The sequence below is a fragment of the Dromiciops gliroides genome, chromosome 3 (assembly GCF_019393635.1).
Source record: "Dromiciops gliroides isolate mDroGli1 chromosome 3, mDroGli1.pri, whole genome shotgun sequence".
NCBI classification, from domain to species: Eukaryota; Metazoa; Chordata; class Mammalia; order Microbiotheria; family Microbiotheriidae; genus Dromiciops; species Dromiciops gliroides.
In genome coordinates, this window is record NC_057863.1 from 377,528,958 (window position 1) to 377,556,720 (window position 27,763).

At 37.0% G+C, this 27,763-nt stretch overlaps 1 protein-coding gene across 11 annotated transcripts in view; it reads right to left on the reverse strand.

Annotated features, from left to right (window-relative positions):
• Nucleotides 1–27,763, reverse strand: part of R3HDM1 (R3H domain containing 1) — a 191,909-nt gene that overhangs the window by 124,970 nt on the left and 39,176 nt on the right. For 6 of the 11 annotated variants that reach the window (XM_043990834.1, XM_043990832.1, XM_043990826.1 and 3 more), the window contains exon 1: nt 6,403–6,617. The exons of 1 other annotated variant lie outside the window; for it this stretch is intronic. The gene's annotated coding sequence lies outside the window, so the exon portion shown is untranslated. Of the gene's footprint in view, nt 1–6,402; nt 6,619–27,763 lie in introns of those variants that run through there. 4 more of the 11 variants (XM_043990830.1, XM_043990827.1, XM_043990829.1 and 1 more) reach the window with 2 other exon arrangements.

Below are 27,763 nucleotides of genomic sequence, written 5' to 3' on the forward strand. Positions count from 1 at the left end.
CTGAGATCAAAACAGATCACCACCAATATATCCTAGCAGTTGTGCAACATTATTATCAACACTTTGTAGAAGTAAAAACAAATGGTTCAGCTACTTGTTCAAGGTCTAAGTCTATATCACTTGCTATCCTAGGACTAGAATAATACTTGTGTCTTTTTGCCTTATTTCATTTATTCAGACTAATAAAAATGTTACATTCTAAAGCTTTAAAATATAGCCTTTATTTTCAACCAATAAAGAAATACTGCATTGTAGTTGCCAGGGAGAAAAGTTGTATTATATATTTGGAAGTGTTAAGCCTTAACAAGTTTATCCCAAATACACCAAAAATTGTGAAGCCTATTTATATTTTTAGCAAAAAGACTTATCAGCTACCCACCCACCTACAGTGGGTAGGCTAATTAAAAAAAAAACAAACACATCACAACTAAGAGAACATATTCATCTCCTTGCACCTTTTGCCTCAAAAATATATATTTTTTAAATAGCAAGGAAAATAGACTTCACAGGTGATAGTAGTTGCATATGAAGGACAACTTGACATGACTTCTGATTTACAAGACTTTAGATATTTTAACAGGATTTCCTTCTCATACCACATTTTATTATTACATTATTTTAGATCTCTCTACTTGGAATGATCCTTTGAACCAAAATAACTGAGGTTGAAAGTCCTGGGTTAGACTTTAAAAATAGAGAACAAAAAATTTTCCAAGGTCAATGGAAAAATAAAATCATAAAAGTCTTCTGTTTCTCTGTAGAAGAAATAAAGGCTATATTGATTTTTTTTTAAACCACCCAACACAATGATGTGACTGATCAGCCATTATACTAATGCTTACTTGAACAGAGATAGCTGTGTGGGACTTAATAATAATTTCAGCTACGATGGAAGAGAAATATGCATGATAGTGGCTGATTAGCAGTTAGTACATTCATGCCATCAAGCTGTATGACACATAAGCTTGCCTATATATCATTGCTGGTTATATTTCTGAAATTTCTTATTTCTATCAAATGAATCAAAGAGTGTCTATGCAGTACCTACTATGTATTAGGAAATGTGTCCTACACCCATTTGCTAAGACCCTGGAGCTCGCTAGTGTTGTATTTAGTTTTCAGGTTATAATAACCTCTTGAAATATAACTTGTGTATATTGATATGCATATCATAAACTCTATTTGCTATTTAAAGGAATTCATATCCAAGTTCATTTTCCCTTTCCAGGCTTATTATACATTATTCCCTTTCACGTACTGGTCTCCTTGCCATTCCTCACACACAACATTCAACCTCTCATTTCTGTGTTTCTGCACCATCTCTTCTTCCCTGTGCCCTCTCTCCTTATCTCCACCTCTTAGAACCCTGGCTTCCTTCAAAGCTCACCTCAAGTGCCACCTGCCATGTGAGGCTGCTGGTGTCTCACAACTCAAAGTATCTTGTACTCATTCTGCATAAATTTACCAAGGGATCCATCATAGGTTCAGAGCTGGAAAGTCAAGGCCATCTAACTCCAATTTTCTCATTTTACAGAAAAGAAAAACTGAGGTACAAAGAGGTATGACCTGACTGCATACAATCATTAAGTGTCAGAGGTAGAATCAGAACCCAGGTATTTCTGACTCCAAGTCCCATACCCTACTATGCCTTACTGTCAATCATTATAGATAAGTATGTTTCTCTTGATAAAATGTAAGCTTCTGGAGGGTAGATACTGTTTATTTTTGTCTTTCTATCTTCTGAATCTAGCTCTGTGCCTACAACCCCTGACTGGTTGATATATATTTTATTTAATGAAGAAATTGAAAAAAAAAATTTTGGGGAAAACCCAGCAAAACCTAATTCTATTTTCTTTTTCTAATTTTTTTCTGTCCCTATCTCTTTCTTTTCTTTTCTTTGTTAGGAAAAGATTTTGTATTTTTGACAGTAGAATCTTATCCCACTAGAACTCTCCTGCCTAAAGTTTAAAAACCAGTTACTGGTGTCTAAGTTGCTGTTACAGGGATCAGCCCATGTTTCTCATTAGAAGGGGATTTATCAAAGCTTTTCAATCACTCCTAAAGCAGAGCCAGGACCTAGAAGGAAGCACACATAGATCCTACCCAATAGGATTTTTCTGGCTAGTACAAGTTTTAGACAAGAACTTAGACTGTGATGGCATGGTGGTCCAATGATTTAATTCATGAAACTTGCTGGTGATCATTTAATTGCACAGGGTGTTTTTGTTTTGTTTTCAAATGCTCATTTGATCATTTAAAACTCAGAATGTGGTAGAAAAAAAAAAATGAAGAGTCTATAGTACCATACCTAAGGATGGGTTTGTATTTCTTATCCTTTTGAAAAAAACAGAAGCAGCTTTCAAGTCTTCAAATATCCCTGACACAAAGTCTTGCCAAAAAGTATAAAAAGACGAACCTACCTAGTAATTCCATGGGAATTTTTTGTTTGGTAATTAGGAAGGTCTGCCTAGGATATTTTATCCCCAGACTTCTTTCACTACTACTTCTTTGGACCCCAGAGCCTCTGAATAATCTTACCCAGGATCTGGTATATTCCTTCTGGCACAAGAGTGAGGGTGGAGTAAGAGGAGCTATCTGGGAGAGCCAATAAGGTCTTATGGGTGAAGACAGATTGGTCGAAGAGGGCATGGTGTACAGGAAACCTTACCTCTGCTCTCACAGAAGAATGTACTTAAAGCTTAAATGAGAAGACTGAATACTTCCTCCAAAAGCTGTACCGTGCTTAGAAGAAAAAGCCCAAGTGTCTCTAGCTAGGCATGCTTCAAGAAAAGGCAATATACATTAAGCCCTTTTCAACTCTCAGTTTCTCTCAGATTTTTAATCATTGTGTGTCCTTACTTGAAAGATTTGTTAAAAGGCTCAAATGAGATAAATTATGTGAAAACATATTGTAGCTATATTATACATATTTTTGTTTATGATAAAAAATTTCTGTTAGTATCCCCACCAGCTAAAATCTTTAGAACCCTATTACCCAAATCTTAGGATTCTATGTTAGTCCATTTTTAAATTAAAAGAGTCACTTTTCTCACTTATGCCAATCTAAAACACAAGTATGGGCTGATGCATACAGACAACTGGTCTTTTTCTGTATCTTCTCTCTAACTCTGCAGCAAATGACACGAAATAGCCAAGCTGTTTAAGTGGGTGTCAGAGAAAGAATCGTTTGAAGAATAAAGAAGGAAAGGATCTGCACGAAAGAGAGGGTTCTATTTTTAGCATTCTAGAGGGTTTAATAAAGGAAAGTAGTACTTATATAACAGGTGGAATTGTTGGCAAGCCTGGGAATTTTTTTTTTTTTAAACAGAGCTCCTTCTAGGAGACCAATGCCACTTTGAAGCTTTTAATGCTGTATAGTATAAGGTCTGTTATTAAGTAATATCCCAACATACATCTACAGAAATCTATCAGACTGTCTGCAATAATTGCTCCATAGAAATCTAGGCTAGGTGATCTATTTTAAGACACGATTACTTTCAAAGGAAAAAAATAAAACAATTTCACAACTAGAAGAGTTATCTATTTTCCTATGCTTTTATTTATTTAAAAAAATCATAAAATCCCAATTTTATGAGCTTGTTATAAAGAGTAACTAAAATAATCTAAACATTCTAAAAGATTGGTGTTAAGTAACACATTACATACTAAGTAGAATGTCTTATAGAAAAAAAGACTTAATTTCACTACAATAAATTCAACACTTTCTCCTTTTTCTCTTTCTACACTGTCAACCCTATTCTTCTGAATGAGCATTCAATTAAAAATGAAAATAAATTAAAAAAAAAAAGCCCAAACCTTACATATGTCAATCAGACCCATGAGGAGACCCTGGGTTCTAGTCCTAGCTCTTTCAATAACTGTTAGGTCCCTTCAACCATCTGAACCTGAGCTTCCATAAGTAGAAACCACTAAGTTTAATTTCATTTTGAGGTCCCCTTCAAATTAAAACATAACTCAATTCGAATCTCAAAAAATTCAGATTTTCTTTTTGGCTAAAATCATGTGGGATTTAAGAATAACTTTAACATGTTTTAGCATTCTAAGATTTCTTTTCTGAAAACAGTAGATGGAGTTAAAATATCACAGGACAATAAATCTAGAGCTGGAAGGGACCTGAGAGGCCAGATAGTACAACTTCTTCACTTGGGTATGAATATTAAACCCAAAACAATGATTTAATTTGTTATATTTTAAACATCATTTCTTATGTGAAATTAAACACAGGCCTCTCAGATTTTATGTGGCGTTTTACGTGTAATTAGTAAAGACATAGGCCTTTAAAATGTATCTGTTCAAATGATTTCTCAATTCATTGCCACACAGGATTCTAATTTATCTAATCCATACTTTTTAATATACTTTTTACTGATGTGAACTGAAAGCACAAGAGTTGGCAAAATGGCATCAATATTCTATTTTACAGTAAACAGTCAGAGGGTTTGTTTGATTTCTTCCCAAGTCAATCTTAAGACAGAATCTTAAAGTACCAGAACACCTGGTGTTTGCATTCTAAATATATTACAATCCATAAATGTGCAAACTAAGAATAAATTACATTTAATTTTAATTTCTTACAAGAAATGCTTTCTCCAAAGATCTAGAAATTATTCTTCAATTTAAAAATTTCCAATGAACAAACTTATGTTTGTATCTAAAAATTGATGTTTCCAATCTATTAGAAATCTATGTAATCCTCTTAATATTCAGAAACTTGCTAGTGTACAAAACCCACACTTTTAAAATATAATTACATAATGTAATTATTTACACTGTTTCTTTGGGGAATAGTTTTATATAATCTGTGCCAATTTGTAACCATTTTCACTAGGCTACCAAATTTCTGCATAGCAAGTATGTCTCCAGAATGAACCACATCTACTATTTCTGAAGAAAAAAAAAATGAATTTGGCATAAGTCTGAAAACAAATAATATGTGTGTATGTTCAGTGAAAGTAAAGAGAGGGGAAAAAAAAAGGAAAGAAGCCAGAGGAAGGGGAGAGAAAGACAAAGACAGAGGGAGAGAAAGGACATTCATTTTGGGGACGAAAGCATAATCTGATATTTTTTTCTCAGTGTTAAAATATCAAATCCAGGTAGGCATAAAACTAGGAGTTAAAAGAGATGCCACCCTAGCACTGAATTTAGAACCTTAAAATTCCCTAACCATTTGGGATTTTTTTTTTTGGGGGGGGGGGGGAGAATAGCTAAAAGCATTAGTTGGGAATGAAAATAGTCACAAAAGGTAAAAGATACTTAGTTTTGCTTAAGGATCCTTACTATAATTTCTCTAACCTGTACCCTGTTCCCACTTCAACTCTCCACCTCTGAAAGCAATTTAAATCTTAATATTAAAATAAGAGCTTCACAAAAATAAACTTTTTATTTAAAATACGATGCTTATTTTTGAATTTAGATAGAAATATAAATTTACCCCAGGCAAAAGCAAATGATTTTGGAGCAAATGTTCAAGAAGCTTACAAAATAGTAATCAGTTACATTAATAACATTCATTGCTTTTAGATAATTATTCTTACCTGTAGTTTCCATTTTCAAAGTATCATATAAAAAGATCAACAGATAATTATCAAGACAATTGCCAAAAGAGTTTTTGGCTGCATAATTAAAACAAGATGCTTTTAATATTACTGTAGCACTTAAATTAGCATTATTTCTCTTTGAGAAATGACATTTGGTTATGCTAATTAAAGCAATAATACATCTAGGTTTTGTTCTATTAGAAGAACTTTAAAAATTACCCTTTTCCCATAAGAAAATGACATAATGGATTCTGAAGCTAATAGTATTGGTTTCCTAATTTCAAAAGGAAAATATATCATTCTTCTGCACGCTGGATTCATTCTACAGTGAAAGAAAAGATAAAGTACCCCTCTACAGCTTTAAATATATCCAGCATGCCCTCTCTCCTTTTTAAAAAGATGAATTTGAAAAAAGTCCCTTTCCAGAAAGAATACATTTATTCTACTGATCAAAGATTCTCCCAACATAGATACATACAGACACACACAGATACACAGACTCCACTTTTCCGACCCAATAAAACAAAAGAAAACCCTAAGCAAGAACTATAGTTATCCTTTCCATTAGTGGAATGTAAGGAGCCAAGTAAATCTTTTTTAGAAACATGTATCATTTACCAAACCGAAAGGAAAATTAATCTTTTTTTCTATAATTCTCAATTTAAGCAAATGTGTCTTTGTAAAAAGACCTCTCACAAAAATGTTGAGATTTTTGGCATAATGATTTAACAACACATATTCATGTACTTGGCAAAAAATGAGGGTATTAACCAGATGGAATAAATTCTTCACATTTTTTCTGTTTTCCTATTTTTCTGTAGAGAATATATTAGAGGATACATACCTTCATCCTACTGGCATATACTTCATCAATGGTGAGTTACTGAAGATGTACTTGCCATACTACCTTTATACTAATATTTTGCATTGCTAGTCTAAAGAGGATGCAGAATAGATCCTCTCAGCTGATCAGTCAGGCATTTGTAGGTACCTGCTAGAGCAGTCTGTTAAGGCACTTGGTGAAGCCTCAGAGACAATAGAAAATCAACAGCTGTATGTTGTGATGTCAGTAACACTCTAGCCAGTCACTACCCAGAAAAACTGAAATGCATCAGAAGCTATATTGAGCTCTTCATTAGCAATTCAGTAGCAAGTGATGCAAAATCCTGTGAAACTGTGAATTTGAAATGGCTGTAGGGATTTTTGATCATTATCTCTATTAAAATTCCTTTAACAAATTCCGTTTAACACAGTTAGACACCCCCAGTTCTCCACCACAGAAGAAAAGTTGAGAAAATGCTATTTTTTCCTTAATTCCTCACAGAACAAAATGTAGGGAATTAATGCATGGAATTTATTTGTTTTAAAATGTAATTCTAGTCTCTATTTTTAATATTATTTAAAGTGTAAAGTAAAGGTGACAGTAATTGCAGTAGCTTATAATAGGTTAAAAGAAAAAAATGCAGTGACAGTTTAATTCCTTAGTTTTTAACTTGCCTTCACTAAAAATCAATCTTTCTTGCTCACTTGGGCAAAAACATTACTTCTTGAAACCAACAGATGGAGATATCACTGGAGCAGACTTCTGATGACATTTTTGCCTCATGTCAGGGACTTGCTGCCTGTATTAGCTCAGTGGGAGATTTAAAAAGAATGGAATCAACCATATAATGAATTAAAATAATGATGTTAAAGAACTATGAGCAGACCAAACAAAAAGCAAAATATTAAAAAATAACAGTATAAGTAGTTATAACATGGAATTTTAAATAAGAAAAATTCCCCTTCTGATTCTGGAGCCTGAATTCTATATATTTACTTTGCTATTAGTTTAAGACATTATTGTTGTTGTTGTTATAAGAAGAACTCACATTTGCATAGTGCTTTTTAACCCCAGTGATGCAGGCAGAGACTTCAAAGGTGCTTTATTTCCCTTTGTGATACAGGGATTGTTCTTATCTGCCTCACGGGGATGCTATAGGGATTTAATCAGATAATGCTTATCAAGTGCTAGAGGTACTTGAAAGATATGTATGATACTAGCCAGAATTATGTTAGCTCCAGAAAAATCCTCCTTTCACTAAAAGGTCAAGTCCTTTAGGGTCTGAATGTGATTATAGCCTAGAAGAACTTGATAGTTTTATATAGTAACTTGTAGCCATCTGGCTAGCATGGCTGCACCAAGAAAACAAACCCCATATATACTTATACATATGTGTACACACATAATATTTTTTCTAATATTATACAAGAAAAAGTTTTGGCATTATGACTCAAAAAGATTTTTAATCAGTTTCAAAAACAGGAGCGAGTCTGGTTTTACAGATAGTTGCAAAGAAAATCTGTATCACCCCACAAAAATAACACCAGCCATTCTCATATCAAGAAAATAATAAAACATTTAAAAGTGAATTAGCTGGGGCAGCTAGGTGGTGCAGTGGCTAAAGCACCTCCTCTGGATTCAATAGGACCGAGATCAAATCCTGAGTCAAACACTTGACACTTACTAGCTGTCACTGAACCCTCATTGCCCCCCCCCCCCAAGTGAGTTAGCCTCTTGATGTCTAGGATTACTACTAAGAGTGATTTAAACTTTTATTATAATCCCCAATTTTCCAAACACAATTTCTTATTATGTCCTGAACTTAATTAGGACTGACTTGAAAAGGGAAAAACTTGACAATGAACTCTATTACCCCAAAGGGGATTTTTAAGCTACCTGACTCCCTAACTTGTCACAGCATAACTTCTAGATGGTAACACCTAGACTAGAAAGTATAAAGGAAGCAAAAATATTTTTCTTACATGACATTAGAAGAAAACTTGTGAGCAAACTGGCCATTTTCATGACAAACAATAATTGAAATTTATATTATGATACTGGTAAATGGAGGTCTTAAGAGGCCACATATAGCACAGTGGGCCAGCAGCAGAATCAATGTCCAGGAACTGAAATACTGACTGATATATGACCACAGGTAAGTCCCAACCTCTTACTGCCACAGGCAACTCTCTTAAGACTATAAACCAAGTCAACAATCTATAGGTGTGGAAGGTTTGCATAGTGGAAGTCATGCACCCACCTGGATGAAATTACAGAATGACAAGCTAACTTGTTTATATATTTTGGGCAAAGATGAACTTCTCAGTTCCACCAGTCTGGGAAATTCAGAACCTTATAGGCATCTAAGTCATGTAATTACATTTTTCCTGGACTTTAGGGAAAGAGAAATAAATAAAATCAAACCTCATTAATTCAGACTATTTTTGAGAAAGTAGGTGGAATTAATGCAAAGTTTGAATTATAGAATATTTTAAAAGAAAAGTGGTTCTATTATTCAAGTAGAGGAATTCTGCCCTATCTGAGGAGGAGTTAGTTCTAGAGTCTTGTGAATAACAGAAATCTGAATATTGCAGTTTTGGTAGGAAGAAAAAAGACCTGAATTATGAACCAAACTATGAAGTCTTAATTAAAATATCTCTGCAGCATTCTTTTCTGACTGCTTGCAAAACTGGATGCAGATGGACCAACTACCACAATATAGGATTTTTTAAAAAGTTTAAAATCAGAAAGTATATATCCTTTAGAGAACAGACAATAAGTTATAGACAAGCAGCTGATCTGCATCAGAAGGAATTCACCACACTAATGAATTCAAAGATCTGGAAACTCGTCGTCCATCTTCCCCTACCCACCATATATATAGACAATTGTATATATACACTTTAATGAAGACATAAGAATACAAGAACTGAAAATCATTCTTTTTGTAGAAGAGCGATTGCTTTCTAAAAGCATCAGACAATATGTTAAGCATCTCTTAGCATGACGAAGAAAAAAAATAAACTAACACTATAAATTCTGAATTAGTACAAGGTAAATCAATAAAGTTTTATTTTGTATGTTTTTAGTTGCACCTACACATCCTAGCCCTTTTATTTCTCAGCTCCTTTCTCTAGGGTCTACAAAGTTTTTTGGTTTTGTTTGTTTGTTTTTTAGCAACAAACATTTATTTTTATTTTCCAGTTACATGTAGGGGTAGTTTTCAATATTCATTTGCATAAGATTTAGAGTTCCAAATTTTTCTCCCTCCCTCCCTCCCCCCTCCACAAGATGGCAACCAGGTTATATATGTACAATCCACAAGTGTGCTTTTTATCAGTTCTTTCTATAGGGGTGCATAGTAAGCTTCCTCATTAGTTCCTTGGGATTGTCTAGGGTCATTGCACTGCTGAGAATAGTTAAGTCATTTACAATTGCTCATTGAACAATATTGCTGTCACTATGCACAATGTCCTCCCAGCTCTGCTCACTTCATTATACATCGATGTTCATTAGTCTTTCTAGGTTTTTCTGGGATCATCCTGTTTGTCATTTCCTGTAGCACAAGACCATTCCACTACAATCACATAGCACAGCTTTTTCCATCATTCCTCAACTGATGGACATTCCCTTGATTCTCAATTCTTAGCCTCCACCAAGAGTTGCTATAAATATTTTTTGTACAATTTTCCCCCTTTTCTCTTTTTCACTACTGTTAACTGTTTCCCTTCCATCCTATTCCCTTCCCCATGATATTTATTCTATTATCCATCTTCTTTCATCCTATCACTCTTCAAAAGGGCTTTGCTTCTGTCTGTCCTCTCCCCCACTCTGCCCTTCCTTCTTTTGCCCCTCTCTCTTTATCCCCTTCACCTATTTTCCTGCAGGGTTATAGAGATTACTCCACCCAATTGAGTGTGCACATTATTCCCTCCTTGAGCCAATTCTAATGAGTTTGAGGTCTTTGAGCCAGTTCTGATGAGTGTTAGGCTCATTTACTGCCCAGATTAAATAGATTATGCCACCCAGTTGGGTGTGTTTGTTAGTCCCTCCTTAAGGCAGCTCTGATGAGTTTAAGGTCTTTGAACCTTTTCTGTTGAGTATAAAATTCATTTACTGCCCTGCTCCTCTCCCATCTCTTCCCCCACTCCATAAGCCTTTTCCTGTTTCTTTCATGTAGGATTTCACCTCTGCCCTTCGCCCTCCCCCCAATGAATTCCCTTCACCCCTCAATTTAACCCTAAAGATGTCATCACCTACCTAGCTAAGTGACACTGTGGATAAAGCATCACCCCTGGACCCAGGGGGATCCCAGCCAAAACCCGGCCTCAGACACAAGACAGTCACTCACTGTACTACCCCAGGTATGTCCCCCAGCTCCAATTTTTTATGGTTCTCTAGGGTCTTGTATTTGAAAGTCAAATTTGCCATTCAGTTCAGGTCTTTTCATCACAAATATCTGAAAGTCTTCTTTTTCATTAGAGTCCCATTTTTTCTGCTGAAAGATTATGCTGAGTTTTGCTTGTTTGTAATCCCATTTCCTTTGCCCTGTGGAATATCATATTCCATGCCCTCCAATCCTTTAATGTAGAAGCTGCTAGATCTTGTGCTATCCTGACTGGAGCTCCACAGTACTTGAATTCTTTCTTTTTGGCAGCTTGCAATATTTTCTCCTTGACCTGAGAGCTCTGGAATTTGGCTATGATATTCCTAGGAGTTTTCCTTTTGGGATATCTTTCTGGAGGTGATCAGTGGATTCTTTCAATTTCTATTTTAGCTGCTTCTTCTAGAATTTCTGGGCAATTTTCTCTGAGAATAGCTTGGAAGATGGTGTCTGAGCTCTTTCCTTGATCATGGTTTTCAGGTAGACTAATAATTTTCAAATGATCTCTCCTGGATCTATTTTCCAGGTCAGCAGTTTTTCCCAGAAGATATTTCACATTGTTCTTTATTTTTTTAATCATTTGGATTTGCTTTATTGTGTCTTGGTTTCTCATAAAGTCACTGGCTTCCATTTGTTCAATCCTCGTTCTTAGGCAGTTGTTTTCATCAGAGAGCTTTTGTACCTCCTTTTCCATTTGGCCAATTTGACTTTTCAAGCTGTTGACGTTTTTCTGATGTCTTTCCTGCATCACCCTCATTTCTCTTTCCATTTTTTCCTCTACCTCTCTAACTTTATCTTCAAAGTCCTTTTTGAGCACCTCTATGGCCTGAGACCAATTCATATTTTTCTTGGAAGCTTGAGATATAGGGGCCCTGATGTTGACATCTTCCTCTGAGGGTACCCCTTGGTCTTCCTTGTTACTGAAGAAACTTTCTGTGGTCCTCATCTTTCCCTGTCGGCTCATCTTGGGTTTCTTTTACTTGACTTTTAGCTCCTTAAAGTGGGGCACTGTTTCCAAGCTGCAGTATCCCAAGCTTAAGAAGTCCCAGGTGGTATGATTTAAGGAGAATCAGGTTCTTCCCTCGCCCAGCCTGTTCCCTGGTCCTTAGATGACCCCAGACCAACTTGCTAATCAACCAGCTTTGTGTGTTGTGGTTGTTAGCTCTGATGAGCCTGTGCCCCTTCCCCACCTGGTCCACTGCTACTTGAGCCTACCTCCTGGTTCTCAGCAGGGTTGTAAAATCCAAGTTCTCCCTTAGCACCAGCATGAACCCCTGTAGTTTCCCCCCTGGCTGGGGCTCAGCCCACTCACCAGACTGTGAACTTAATTTCAGACAACACTGGCGCTTCAACTGATTCAGAGGGTTTGGGGTTCACCTTCCCTGGTGAGGCCTTCCTGGGACTGGATCTGTGTCAGGGTGATGGTGGGGTTGGGCTCCACCCCTGTCTCAGCACAGCAGCTCCCTCCTTCTGACCTTGCAAGCTGTTCTTGGTTAGAAGATGATTTCAGCACATTCTTCTGTGAGTTTTGCTTCTCCAGGCATTTTCCTATGGTGTTATTTGGATGTTTTTTGGAGTGATCATGTCATGAGTTAGGGAGCTCACTGCCTTTCCTCGTCTACAAAATTTTTTGACATTTACCCCTCTCACTAAAACATTTTTTTGAACCCTGCCCCCCCACTTGTAAATTTTATATATGTGCCACTGTACTAATGATTATGTACATTATAAAACTTGGACAAAACTAGATATTTTAAAAGGATGAGAAGATGAAACAATATTTGATGCTAGAGTCAATAAAGAATCACTGGAATTTTTAAAGTTGGGGACTTACATGAAATAGAAATACTTAGCAAAATCACTTACCCAGCTGAGTACAAAACTCATTCCAAAGGGGAGAGATGAGGCAGGAAGATCAATAAGGAAAGTATTGCAATGGTTCATGCAACAGGTGATAAAGGCCTGAATTTAGGTGGTGGAGAACAGATGTGAGAAAATGAAGGTAGAAACCATAATTTGGAAACCCACTGAATATGTAGAGTGTAGGGGTTGAAAATGACACCAAGGATATGAAAATCTTTGTGACTAAAAAAATGATTTCTTCTCTCCTTCTGTGTCCCCACAAAACTAATAGGGAAATTCAGAAGTTGGGTGGATTTGGGGTGAAATACAATGATAGTTGTGATTCAGATTGTAACCTATATACTGTCAGTTCATTCTGTTTGACTCACTCTGTCCCACCCAAAATGAAAGGTCTACTTAAGGCTCTGCCCCTAAGACAGTACCACATAGGCTACCCCCAGTCACTGAAATGACTGGGAGCAGAATTTTCTCAATGGTACTTGCAGCTGCTGGGGGGTAGCAGTTAGTTTAGTTTATAACTACCCTAAGGTGCCACACCTGGCTCAAAAGGGTTGGGTGTGGGTATGTGGGAGGGGGCAGGGGAGGACGATGGAAGTTAGTACAACTGAGGGAGTAGGAAAAAGGCAAAAGTAGATGTGGTTGTATGGGGGACAAGTCTACCTCAAGGAGAGTAGAGAGCAACTTGTCTTTCCACCCTCCAAAATGGTTTATCACACACACACCCTTGGGGGGGGTTCCCCTTTTTTATAAATAGAAGTAATATACTAGTCCATGTGAGTTATAGGTTATAAAATTATCTACATATAACTAAAGAATACACTGATTTGTCCATGACAGGAAATTCTAATTAAAATCAAGCATTTTTATTCATTTGGAAAACAGTACTTAATATGTTTTTTTTTTTTTTTGCTGGGCAATGGGGGTTAAGTGACTTGCCCAGGGTCACACAGCTACTAAGTCAAGTGTCTGAGGCCGGATTTGAACTCAGGTACTCCTGAATCCAAGGCCGGCTCTTTATCCACTGCGCCACCTAGCTGCCCCTTAATATGTTTTTGTAAAGTTAAGGCAATAGTGAACATATTTCCTTAGCCAACCTGGTTTTCTAATTCTGTTATTCACACATGGCACTGCTTCTCCTGTTTCCTTGCCTTTGCCCTCAATGCAACCAATGTGTCTTAGATGGTTTTAACTTCTGGTGGGCAGCTAGGTGACCCAGTGAATAGAGCACTGGCCCTGAAGTCAGGAGGACTTGAGTTAGAATTTCACCTCAGACACTAGCTGTGTGACTCTTGGCAAGTCACTTAATCCAAATTGCCTTAAACATCCAGAGCCATCTCCAGTCATCCTGACATATATCTTGCCACTGGACCCAGATGGCTGTGGAGGAGAGTGAGGTTGGTGACCTTGCACAGCCCTCCCTCACTTAAATCCAATTCACTGCAAGTCATGACATCACCCTCATGTCATGGTCCTCTTTGGGAATGAAGGACCAACATCAACAATTTGTGGTGGTAAAAAAACCCAAAAACCTCCTAGTCAGCTTCCTGGTGCGGAGCTTCTCCAGAAATGTGAATAGCCTGGACATTGGACCCTGACAAAAATGGTCAGCAAATCTCTATTCTGAGCCTTTCCATCTTGCTAGGAACTTCTACCCCACTGGAAAACTCTTTGAGAACTGAAAGTGCTTCATTGGAATAATTCTTTCATATAAGCATGAAATAAGTTTCACCCAAATTTGGAATTAGTAGGATCCAGTTGGATCAAATTGTGCTAACAAGTTAGGCTTTGGTATGTGCTCCTGAGTAGGAGGATAAAACAGCCAGGGGTGTGAGTGTGTGTGTGTGTGTGGGGGGGGGGGTAATGAGGATTAAGTGACTTGCCCAGGGTTACACAGCTACTAAGTGTCAAGTGTCTGAGGCTGGATTTGAACTCAGGTCCTCCTGAATGCAGGGCCGGTGCTTTATCCACTGCACCACCTAGCTGCCCCCATGTTATATATTTTCAACCTATAAAACAATGTCTCGTCCCTTGTGGAAAACTGCTGTGCAAAAAATGACAGAATTAACTGTCCTGATATGTCCAAAGGTATAAATTACTTCATTAGCTACTGAAACAAGTAATTCCATATAAATAAAAATGAACTTTTCTGAATTTGCAGAAAAATGCAAGTATCTGAACTTGAAAATAACAGTTGGGGCCAGTCTTCATTAACTTTAATTAAAAGCAACATTTGTCCTGAATTAAAAGGGACAAACCCACACCAGTCTAGTTGAATAGAACAGAAAGGTGGGAATAATTGAGGTGTGAATCTAATTCCCAGCTCTGCCATTCTTGCAACCTTGGAAGAGTCACTTTTATATGGGTTTCTGTATAAAACAGGGACAAAAATGCTTGCCTGAGTTTTGAGTTTATTAGGGGGCAACATAGTACAGGGTGGGCCAAAAGTCACAATGTCTCAATAACTTTTTGAAAATGATTTTTTCTTTATTTTTCGCCATTTAAAAGATTTGATTTTTCACATGTAACATAAATTCATTCCTATGTATATGGTATATGAAGCTACAGTATTGTAAATTAAAAACAAAAAATAAAGGAGTTATTAAATATTGAAACCCCTTTGTGACTTTTGGCCCACCACTGCCACTAGAGTTAGGAGACCTGGGTTCTAACTTCCAAAACTCTGATGCTACTGTGGGTAAAGTGGAGTTAGTTCCTTTGTCTGCAAATGAGTGGTTGTATAAGAAAAGCTTTCTGAGATCATCTCTGTAAAATTCTATAAATATAACGATACTTACAAAAACAACCTTCCCCCCTACCCACACCACTGCTAACCTTTTTTGTTCGTCATGGACCTCTTTGGTGGGGTGGTAAATCTTATGGTTCTCTTCTCAGAATATTTTTAAACACATAAAATACAGTTTTATAAAAGACACTAATTCTATTGAATCATCATTTATCCATCCATCTATCTGTCCATCCACCTATCCATCCACAAGTTCAAGTGTTAGCTAAAATCCACCTTTTTGTAGGAAGCTTTTCTGGATTTTCCTTAATCTTAGTGTCTTCCCTTTAAAATTACTGCCAATTATCCTTTATTATGTCTTGGTTGTACATAATTGTTGCATGTTGTCTCCTTCATTAGAATATGAGTTCCTTGAGAGCAAGAACTGGCCCCCCGCCCCCCCTTTTGGTATATTCAGTGCTTAGTACAGTGCCTATAACACATAGTAGGCACTTAAAAATTTTTTCTTTTAACGAAATTGTCTAGGTGTGCCAAAAGGGCCTATCTAGCCATGGAATTATGCCTGGAAAGTTTCAGGTTGGAAGCATAGCCAACTCTGAACTAACCTTTTGTACCTATCACTTCACTGAGGGACTCTAGATCCCAAATTACAGGCTATAATTGGATGCTATAGAGGATGCACATAGGACAGGGTTGTTCTTTTAGATGAATGGGAGATCACACCCTTGTGATTCCAGTTGATTCAAGAATGTGTCTCCTGGAATAATGCCAAATATTTGTTGAGAAAAAAGAGAATCAGTTGGAATTTCCATGGAATTTTCTGGCTTTTACAAACCTCCTAGTTTGAGAGTACACAAAAATCAGATAAGGATCTAGTTATAGTACAGAATAAGATTTAGTGGGTTCAACAAAGCATAGAAAAGTATACTCTCCAAGTACTGGAAGCAATTAGTATATAGTTTCAGAACATCTATATCTTTTAAAATCAACTTTTCTTTTCAATCAATGAAAATCCACCTTCTTTCCCTCCCATTTAGAAAGAAAGAAAAACATACATTCTCCCTCCATTACAAATATGTACAGTCAAGCAAAACAAATTCCTGCATTGGCCATGTTCCATTTGCCCTGAGTTCACTGCCTCTCTGTCATGAGGTGGGTAGCATGTTTCATGATAAATCTTCTGGAATTATGATTGGTCACTGCATTGAAAAGAGTTCCTAAATTTTTCAAATTTGTTTTGTCTTTACAAATTGTTGTTATTGTATAAATTGTTTTCCTGATTTGACTTATTTCATTCTGCATGAGTTCATACACCATCTGCCCAGGTTTCTTTGAAATCACATACTTTTCTTACAGCACACTAGTACTCTGAGATATTCATATACCAAAATTTGCTCAGTCATTCCCTAACTGATGGGTATTCCTTCCACTTTCAATGTTTTGCCACAACTAAAAGAGCTATAAACATTTTTGTACATACAGGTCCTTTGCCTCTTAGATCTCTTTATGGTCATTTTTTTTTATGTTTATGGCTTAAGGGGTTATACTATCTGAAATTTTAGAAGTTCCAATTGTTCTTTATTTGGATCATCTTGATTTCTGTGACCTTTAAGAATTTCCATAGCCTTCTGGCAACTCTTGAGGAGACTGAAGGAATGGATTCAAGTATATCTGAACACCAGGTTTTTGTCTCTAACCACTACATAGCTTTTTCTATAACCCCACCAATATAACCTGTCACATATTCAGGGCAGTATTTCAACATGATGGTTTAGTACACTGTTAAGAAGGAAATTTTCCTCCTTTACATGTGACTTTACATGTGAAATGAAGAGTGTTGCCTATTTCTACTAAACTAACTAGAGTACTATATTTTGCTATTAACTAAAAAGAGGATGCAAAATGAAAGCCTAGGCTTAAAGAACATTGAGAGCAACCTCTTCCTCATAGTGTCTTCTGACACTATTTTCTTTTGTCTAATGATGAAGTATCCTTGCCAAAGTTAACCCTTCTATTTGTTCAACTGATCCCATCCAACCCCAACTGCTCCAACACCTTGCCCTTTCTGTAATCCCCACCCTACCCCTTATTTTTCCATCTCTGCCTATCTGCCAGCTCATTTCCTACTGCCTATAAGCATGTTTGTCTCCCCTTCCTCAAAAAATCCTCACTTGTTTCTTTCATCCCTGCTATCATCCCAAATCTGTTTCTGCCCTTTATAGCTAAATTCCTTGAAAAGGCTATCTACAATAGATGCCTCCACTTTCTCTTCTCTCATTCTTTTCTTAATTTCTTATAATCTGGCTTCCGGCCTTATCACCACACCAAAAGCCATCTCTTCAATGTTACTAATGATCCCTTATTGCCAAATCCAATGGCCTTTTCTCAATCATTCTACTTGCCTTTCACACTGTTGATCATGCTCTCCCCCCCTTTGTTACTTAGATTTTCAAGAAACTGCTCTCTCCTGGTTCTCCTCCTGAACCTGATCTGTCTCCTTCTCAGTTTTCTTTGCTGGATCCTCACACAGATTATATTCTCTAGTCTTGATATCTTACAGGGTTCTGTCCTGGGCCCTCTTTTTCCTCCCTACTACTTTACATGGTGATCTCATCGGCTCTTATAGATTTACTTACTATTTCTATTCTGATAATTCTCAAATCTACCTATTCTGCCCCAAACTATGCTGACCTCTAACCTCATATCTCCAACTACCTTTCAGGCATCTAGAACTGGATATCCAGTAAGACATCTTAAACTCAACATGTCTAAAATCGAACTCATTGTCTTTCCCCCTAAATATTGTTACACACAACCACAGCCTGCCCCCCCCCCCCAACTACTTTAGAGGGTAACACCATCCATACAGCCACTTAGGTTTACAACTCAGGAGTCATCCTCATCTCCTCACTATCTCTCACTCTGCATATCCAATCTATTTGCTAAGGTTTGTAGATTTCACTTTTGCAACAGCTCTCAAATTTGCCTCCTTATCTCTTCTGACACTGTCAACAATCTGGTATATAGGTCCATATCACCTCATGCCTGGACTACTGCAATAGCCTTCTAGTGGGGTCTGCCTGCAGCAGGTCTCTCTCCATGTCAATCCAGCATCCATTTAGACAGCAAACATATTCCTAGAGCAAAGTTCTGAGCACATTGCAACCCCCTCCCTCCAACCCCTAATCAATTCCAGTGTTTCCTTATCACTTCTAGGATAAAATACAAAATGCTGTGTTTGGCATTCACAGCCCTTCACAACCTATTCCCCTCCTCCCTTTCTAGTCTTCTTACACCTTACTCCCCCATCACATACTCTTCAATCCAGTGACACTGGCCTCCTGGCTGTTCCAAGAACAAGACACTCCATCTCTTGGCGCTGGGCATTTTCTCTGGCTGTCCCATATGCCTCACTCTTCCATTCTACTTACTTACATCCCTGGTTTTCTTCAAGTACCAACTAAATCCCATCTTCCACAGGAAGCCTTTTGCAACCCTTCTTAATTGTAGTGCTTTCTCTCAATTATTTCCTTTTTATCCTGTATATAGATTGTTTGTTTAATTTGTTCACATGTTGTCTTTCCCATTAAAGTGTAAGCTCCTTGAGGGCAGAAGCTGTCTTTTGCTTCTTTTTATATTCCCAGCACTTAGGACAGTGCCTGGCACAAACGCAGGTACTTAATATTTATGTACTGATTATGGATTCAGTCTGAAAGATTATGATTTACACATTGAAATGTTCCATTTGCAAAAATTCAGAGTCAGCAGTGTAAATACATAAATAAGTTCAACCCAAAGAGAATAGTATTGCATGGAATTTACAGAACTGGACTACCTCATAGAACATGTTCAAAAGATAACGAAGCAGAATCTATTTGACTTATAGAATATTTAATTGCTAAATTCTGAAGGAGAAAGGAAGATATGAGTAGAGACAAAAAAAGATTGTTAAAAACAATATGAAGGCCATTAGGAAGGAACTTTACATGAAAAATTGAAGATAATTACAAGCAGTATTTCTGGTGCCAATTTTACTAACATACTCTGGAAAGATGCCAGTGAATAAGTAAATGGGTTTCCCTGAAAATGTTTAAAAAAAATCTTGTAAGGTTAAGTTCTTTGGGTAACAAACTTCCTTATCTGATGGAAAATCTGAACTACATACATACATACACAGATACAGATATATAAAAAATTTCAGTAGATGTACCTAATTAAATTTTAAGTTGCTTCATTGTTTCAACAAACAGTAAGTGCTCCTTAGATAGAGAATGCTGTGTAAGATGTACTGGGAGTACAAAGTTTAGATAAGCCAAGGAGTACTCAGGGAGCTGATAGTCAAATAGGGTAGGTAAGACAATTAGAGACAATAATAATAAGGCATGCAAAAAAACCCCGTGATTTCACAATAATTGCAATGGATTGAGGAGTGAATGGGCAATAAATTAGAGGCAGAATATAGACTTTTCCTCCTTTTCTATTCTTCCCCCTTGGGGGAGGGAGAAAAAATTTGACAGTGAAATAATTCATGATTATGTAGCATTTTCATCTGAACAATTTTATGATAAAAAAAAATATGTGGAATTATGCTAAAAAAAAGTCAGTAAGCTGTAAATACCCTCTGACCTGGTAATACTGCTACTGTACATATGCTCCAAGTAGCTGAAAGGCAGAAGGAAAAGCCTCATACACACAAAAATATTTAGAGAAGCACTTTATGTAGCAAATGTTGGAAACTGAGTACCAACCAAATGATTGGGGAATGGCTAGACAAACTATGTTGTTAAAGGAATGCAAGGGGGGCAGCTAGGTGGCGAAGTGGATAGAACACTGGCTCTGGAGTCAGGAGTACCTGAGTTCAAATTCGGCCTCAGACACTTAACTCTTACTAGCTGTGTGACCCTGGGCAAGTCATTTAGCCCTCAATTGCCTCATTAAAAAAAAAAAGGAATGCAAGGAATATTATTATGCTTTAAGAAAGGACAAATATGAAAAATTCAAAGAACTGTGAGAAGATTTTTACAAACTGATGAAGAATAATATAAGCAGAATAATTTGCCTGATGACTAGAATAATGCAAAGGAAAACAACAATGAAAGCCTTCAGGACTCAGAAGTGATAATCAATGATTTTGAAAGACTAATGGTAAAGTGTGCTCCCTGCTTTTTGCCAAAGAGTAGTGTAGAATGAGGTATACATTTTCATATATGATCAAGGTGTTGATTTGCTTGACTATAATTATTTATTACAAGGGAGGGTTCTATTGAGGCAGGGGTTGTCAAGAGTGACAGTAATTGGGGGGGGGGGCGGAGTGGGAAGCATAAATAACACATTAAATACCAAAACCAAAAAATAGTAGATAGGATAAGGTCAAGGAAGAGGAGAAAAAAAAGGTATACTATCATTACCATCTTCCATAAAAAAAATACAGTATTATGGCCAATGAAAACCTAATTAATAGCTCTCTTTTTATTAGTTTGATTCTTCCAGTATAGGAAAGTTAATTATTTTGATCAGGATAATTTCTTAAGTAAAATAAGATGATAAACTGAAGACTAAATATTCCCTTTAGTATATGTGTTTTCCAGCTTTAAGCACATTCATCACACACCAACATGATGGATGAAGTTGAATCAGTAAATAGGAGTACCCTACTAATGAAAGACAATATTCTTTAGTTCATCTTTGCAAAACAAAGACATGTATGAACAAAAAGTTAATTTGTAGTAATAATAACATTTAGTAAAGATTTATATCTCTATTCTGAATCCAAAATTACATTAAGAAATAGAGGTATATAAAAGTAGTATAAGGCAGCACTGGAAGTTGGCCAACTGCATTTCCATCATTGGAGAACAGAAATTTTGAGGGTACTTCTTTATTTATACTTCCTTTTTTTTTTTTTTTTGGCAAGGCAATGAGGGTTAAGTGACTTGCCCAGAGTCACACAGCTAGTAAGTGTCAAGTGTCTGAGGCCGGATTGGAACTCAGGTCCTCCTGAATCCAGGGCCAGTGCTTTATCCATTGTGCCACCTAGCTGCCCTGAGGGTATTTCTAATATTAATATCTGATATTAATGTGTTTTCCCCCATATCTGATGATGAGACAACCATTTTTTTAGAGATGTTATAGGAGGCTCTTCACAGCTGTATTAATAGTTTTATTCTTTTCTTATCTCCAAACAAATGGCAACTATGCCCGTTTCCACAAGAAGGCAACTAACTTATGTAGAACTAATTCGAAGGCCTCTTCACTATGACTTAGAATGGATGACAGAATTGGTTACTGAAGTAATATGTTATCTCTTCCATCTCTAGTTAAGAAATAGTTTCGGTCATCGTTTATTATAAACCTACTAGATATAAGGAACTGTGCTAAGTAGTGAGGATAGAAAGTCAACTCTAAAACAGCACCTGCCCTATACCAACTTACATTCTTCTGTGGAGATAGAATATGTAAACAGATAAACATACAGTTTAAACAATAATTTGAAGAAGGAGGCTTGCTTCCTGTAGAAGACTACACAGGACTTGAGCCTTGAATAAACGAATGAATTCTAAGTGGTTGCATTGATGAGGCAGTGCTTTCCAGGCACATACAGGTGGTAATGGAAGTTAAAGTTTGGCCAACTTCAAGCATTCTAGTTTACCTGAAACAGAAGTCTGGGAAGGGAAGTAATGTGAAATAAGACTAAGAAAGTAGACTAAAGCCAGATTGTGAAAGGATTTCAATACCAAGCTGATATATAAATTTTGGTCCCAACACAACAGGAAGAGAAGAATTGTGCTCTAGAAAGATTATATAAGCATACACATGCATTCACACATCTCTGTGTATGTATATGGCATGTGCATATATGTATGAGCATGTATATACTGTATGTATATGTGTATTTATGCATGCATGTCTATGAGATTGGAAAAGGTAGGATACTAGAGGCAAGAGTCCAATTTGGACAACAGTCCAGATGAAAGATTATGAGGGCCTCAACTAAGTTGACTTGATGAATGAGATCATAGACCTAGTGTTTGAAGGATCATGGGATTTAAAATCTAAAACTGGAAGGAACTTTAGAAGCCATTTAGTTCAACCGTCTCATTTTGCAGAGGTGGAAATTGAGGCTGAGGGAGATCATGTAACTCTTAAATTCATATGAGTACTGGAGAGGAGAAGCAAATGGTCAGCAGTGTCAAACACTGGAGAAACACTGAGAAGGATGAGGACTGAGATTATGATGGGGCTAGGATGATGAGCAAGCCAAATAAGGTAGACTTTTATAGAGGTAAATATAAAGTCTACACTTAGGTTAAAAACATGACATTTACAAGTACAAGACAAGGGAGGCCTAAGGCATTAACAGCTCCTTTAAAGAAGCATTTAGAGATTTTAGAGACCTGTAAGGTTAATTAGTGTCAACAGTGTAACATGGCAGCCATAAAAGTTAATGTACTCTTAGCTGCATCAAGAAAGGCATAGTATGAGAGCAGAGGTGGTAATAGTATTCTATAGAACCCTGGCCTGGTAAAACCACATTTGTGGTTTAGGCACAAATTAGGTACCACATTTTAGCATGTTCATAGAAAAGTTGAGAAGCATTCACAAGATGAGGATGTTGATGGCCTTTGAGACTGGCATAAAATAAACAACTGAAGAAAGACATTAAATAATTTTCTTCAGGTCTAATCAAAAGCTTCACCTAAAAGTATTTATTATCATTTAGTGTACATTTTACCACCTTATGCACAAGGGTATCAGGAGAATTCAAAATATCACATGATACTACTGAACATATACACTGGATTTGACATGAGAGAACCTAAGTGAGAATCTTAGCTTTGTTATTTGATGCTTAAGTTACTCTGGGAAAAAACAATTACTGTGTGGGCCTCTAGATCCCCATCTGTAAAATGGAAGGTTTACACTGGATGACCTTGAGGTCTCTTCCAACTCTACAGCTCTGATCCTATAACATGGGGATATTTTGCCTTGAAAAAAAAAAAAATATGGCAGCAGAAACACCTTAGCTCTCTCCAGTTTTTCTTATGTCTCCCCGCAGAGGACAGAATTAAGAACATTGGTGTCTTTTTTTTTTTTCCTGGTAGGGCAATGAGGGTTAAGTGACTTGCCCAGAGTCACACAGCTAGTAAGTGCCAAGTGTCTGAGGCTGGATTTGAACTCAGGTCCTACTGAATCCAGGGCCAGTGCTCTATCCACTGAGCCACCTAGCTGCCCCCAGAATTAAGAACACTGGGTAGAAGCAGAAGAGAGGAAGATTTTGTCTTGACTCAAGAAAGATATTTGCTCATTAATTATTGTTGTTTGTTTCCTTCTCAAGAGGACCATCACACTGAGGAGGTGATGTCATGACCTTGCCATGAATTGGATTTAAGTGTGGCAAGGTTGTGCAAAGTTACCAGCCTCACTCCCTCTTCTGGAGCGATCTGAGTGCAGTGGCAAGATATATATCAGGATGACAGGAGATGGTCCTAGATGCAGTGGGAGACCTTGCCTTTTTAAGCTAAAGTCTTTCCCAGGTTTCGGTTTGCCTGAAGCAATGTCCATTCAGGGATTAAGGTCAGGTAAGAAACAGGCAAAGAATGGCCTCTTTCACCTAGGTAAAAGGAACAATAAATAATCAAATAAAGATACCCCCTTCCCCCAAATAAAAAGACAACTGATCGAATAAATAAATAAATAAGCAACACAAATAAAGGGAGGGGGGAAGACTGTTAGGATTTCTGGCCAAAATAGAAAGAATTACGATTTACACCTACTGTGAGCTATCAAGAGGCCAAACAGTGGCCAAATGAGGCCTGGGATCTACTGTTGGCCAATCAAATAGAGTCAGAGTTATTTGGGTTTAAGGCATGGTCCTTAAAAGAAATCTAGCCAGTAAACCCCTAGAAATCTTGTGAGGTTTCAGTAATCACTCACTGCTGCTCATGAGCAATGTCTTGGCTGAGTGTCTTCAAGTGAAGGCTTTGGACAAATGTTTGGGCTACACCCATAGTGAATATAAAGAACAAGTAAGACAGGAAGAAGAACCAGAAATCAGCCTGGGCAAGAAGGGCCATTTCCTGATCAGAGACTGGAATAAAGGAGGAAATGGCTGGGGATGACGTCAAGGGATTAAGATGAGGAGGAAGAGAGAAGAGGGCTTCAATTTTTTAGTCAAGTATGATTATGTTACGGAGAGGGGAGGGTTTACTGTGGGTGGCTTGAGAAAAGAAGAAAAAGTCTAGAACACTGGCTGGGAAGAAAGGGATAGAAAATCTGTGACGAGCAAAAGGACTGCTCTGCTTTAGTGAGGACCTGGCTGAAATTAGATAACACAACCTGTAGTGGATGCAAACAACTCAGGTCAACAGCACATAAATAGGAGTGAAAGAGACAGATGGTGGGAATAACCCAGGGATCAGGTTTGGCAAGATGTGAATAGTGAGAGGACAAGAGAGGAAGGGCTTTTAGAGGAGCAGATGGGCATAAGGTAGAACTGGTTTACTAAGGGGTCAAGACTGAGAAAGAAGGAGAATGTAAGGCACTGAGTGGAAAAAAGGGAGTGGGTATTTTCTTTTTAATTTAGTACCCTAACATTCATGAAATCATGAAGACTTTCATTAAAAAGTTGAATTTGGAATAGGAAAAAGATTCTGTAGAAAAATGTGTAAAAGCACAGCCTGCAAATAAAAGCAACTGAAATCTATGCTATCACTGGGTGGGAAACTTGATGATTTGGTCAGTGCAAAAACCCCACACTTCATATTGAATTTCTTTACAAAAGACATGAGCCAGCTGCAAGCTAAATGATACATAAAAGCAGTCAAATTTCTACAGACTCTGCCTATCATATCTAATGGGTATATCATGTCATTTAAGCCTATGTGTTTCCCCATCTCTTTAATTTAGCAAATTAGAAATTTGCCTACTTGTCCCTCATCATTCATTAGATATTCATTTGCACAAATATGGTGGTCTTTGAAAAATTAGGCTACATTAACTTTGAGAGGTGTCAAAAATGCTTAAGCATCTATCTTATTACACTGTCTTTTAACTATACCACCATGTCATACATAATGAGATTACATACAGATAAAATGAGCATATACTTAATCAAATGACACTGATTATAACTCTTTAATATCAGTGACACTAGATAAAAGATAATACTTGAATCTCACTTCTGCCAATACTTTCAACCCAAAAATTCACTAGAGCTGGTGAGTTGAAACACTACACTGATTTGAATTTCTAGTGCCTTTTATTCTATCCAGACTAGGGAAATACAGGAATATGTGCTGAGGATGGCTGAAGCATGCTGGCAAGTTAGGTGCATTGGACAGCTGGCTTTGGATATATCTTGCATACATAAAGAAAGGCAGACACCATTTCTATTCTCAAATACCTTGGTACTTTGTTCTCTTGCTACTTACACTTTAAATATAATCAAAGCCCCAATAGCAGACAAATTACTTTCTCAATCTTCTGCCCAAATCATTAAATTTTCTGTCACTGAAGGGAAATGGGTAAATAGTTATGAAGTGAGGAAACTGCATAGGTCTAGAGGAGGTATACGATTAGGAGAATCCAGTAATGTAAAATAGCTCTGGGATCCCTCAGTGCACTCTGAATGTAAGTGTATATTATACAATTTTAGTTATTGGTGGGGGGAGACAGTCCAAACTTCAGTGAATGCAGCAGAAATTCAAGTGTTACACAAAACCAATGATTTTGTAATACTCCAGAAATTAGAGGAAAAACAAATGTTGGCTAAGGGAAGAGATGGAAGAGGTATAAAGCAATTTGAGAAAACCTGCATGATTTAGAAACTTTAGTTGTAAGATATGGACATTTTTTTCCCCTACAGAAATCTTAAAAATCTTAAATTTATTTTTCTTAGTATAGAATACATTAAAAAAAGAATTTAAAGTTATTATTTCATATCTTCTATCATATTAAATGGGTCCATCCTAATCTCACACACACACACAAATCACACACACATCATTTGTGGTACTATAAGTATGTGTACACATATGCAAAAATGTATGTGTGTATACAAATATGAAGCTATGTGTATATATTTATATGTGTGTGACAGGGTATTAAAAGTATATATGCACACACATACATAAATATACACATGCAAATAATTAACAAACATGGGAAAGGAATAAATATTTTTAAGAGCTCACTATGTGCCAGGCACTGGGCTAAGTACTTTACAAATATATCATTTGATCCTCAAAACAACCCTGAGAGGAAAGAGCTATTTTATCCCCATTTTACAGTTGAGGAAATTGCAGGAGATGGAAGCTCTTAAGTGACTTGCCCAGGGTCACAGAGCTAGGAAATGTATGAGGCTGGGTTTGCACTTGGGTCTTCTTGGCTGTGGAACCAATTCCCTAGCCATGTACCACCCAGCTGGTTCAGTGGCATGGACAATCTATTCTTTTGTTTTAATTTATACGGTTATTCAGAAATATTCACAATTCAGTCAGCAAAGTCTATGAAATACTGCCCCATCCCATAAAAAACCCCCCAACAATCCCATACATATTTTTTCAAGATAGCTGTTTTAAAAAAGCATGCAGGGGGGCAGCTAGGTGGCGCAGTGGATAGAGTACTGGCCCTGGAGTCAGGAGTACTTGAGTTCAAATCTGGCCTCAGACACTTAACACTTACTAGCTGTGTGACCCTGGGCAAGTCACTTAACCCCAACTGCCTCACTTAAAAAAAAAAAAGCATGCAGGACTAAAAAAGTGGCTTTGCACTCTTATATCCAGATTAGGGATGTCTGGACTACTGAGACCAAATTAAGTGTTCGGTAAAATGTTGGTCTGATATGCCTTCAAGTTGATCCTAATGTAAACAAACGGGCATCTCTAATTCAGAAGGAAAAGATTAGAGCAAGAACATGACCTTAATTGTCCACATCCAAGTTAACATTAATATCCTTGATAGCAAAATCGGGGACTTTAAATTCAATTAATCCATAAGCGAAATATACCAAAATTCTCTGCCAGACATAAAGATACTGTTATATCCATCTGACTTAGTTTGTAGTTTGTAAAATGAAAATGATAGGCAACCCAGCCATTGGGAACTGTTGTAGAACAAAGGATGGTAGCAACAAATTAAATTTTAAAATAATTTCTCTGGATGCTCTCAGACTCATCTTTGCTTCCCTTCAATTCCAAGGATCTTGACAATTTAATTTAGAACTGTTCTAAAAGTATAGAATTAAATACCTGAACTTGTAACCTATGTTTTCAAGTATATTATAAATGCATCTTTAAAAAAAGTAATCCCTACATAGAGTACTGCAGAATAAATAGCATGCCATTCATTTTTCCCAAGGCCTGACTCAGCCATCATTTAAATAGGATCCTTGC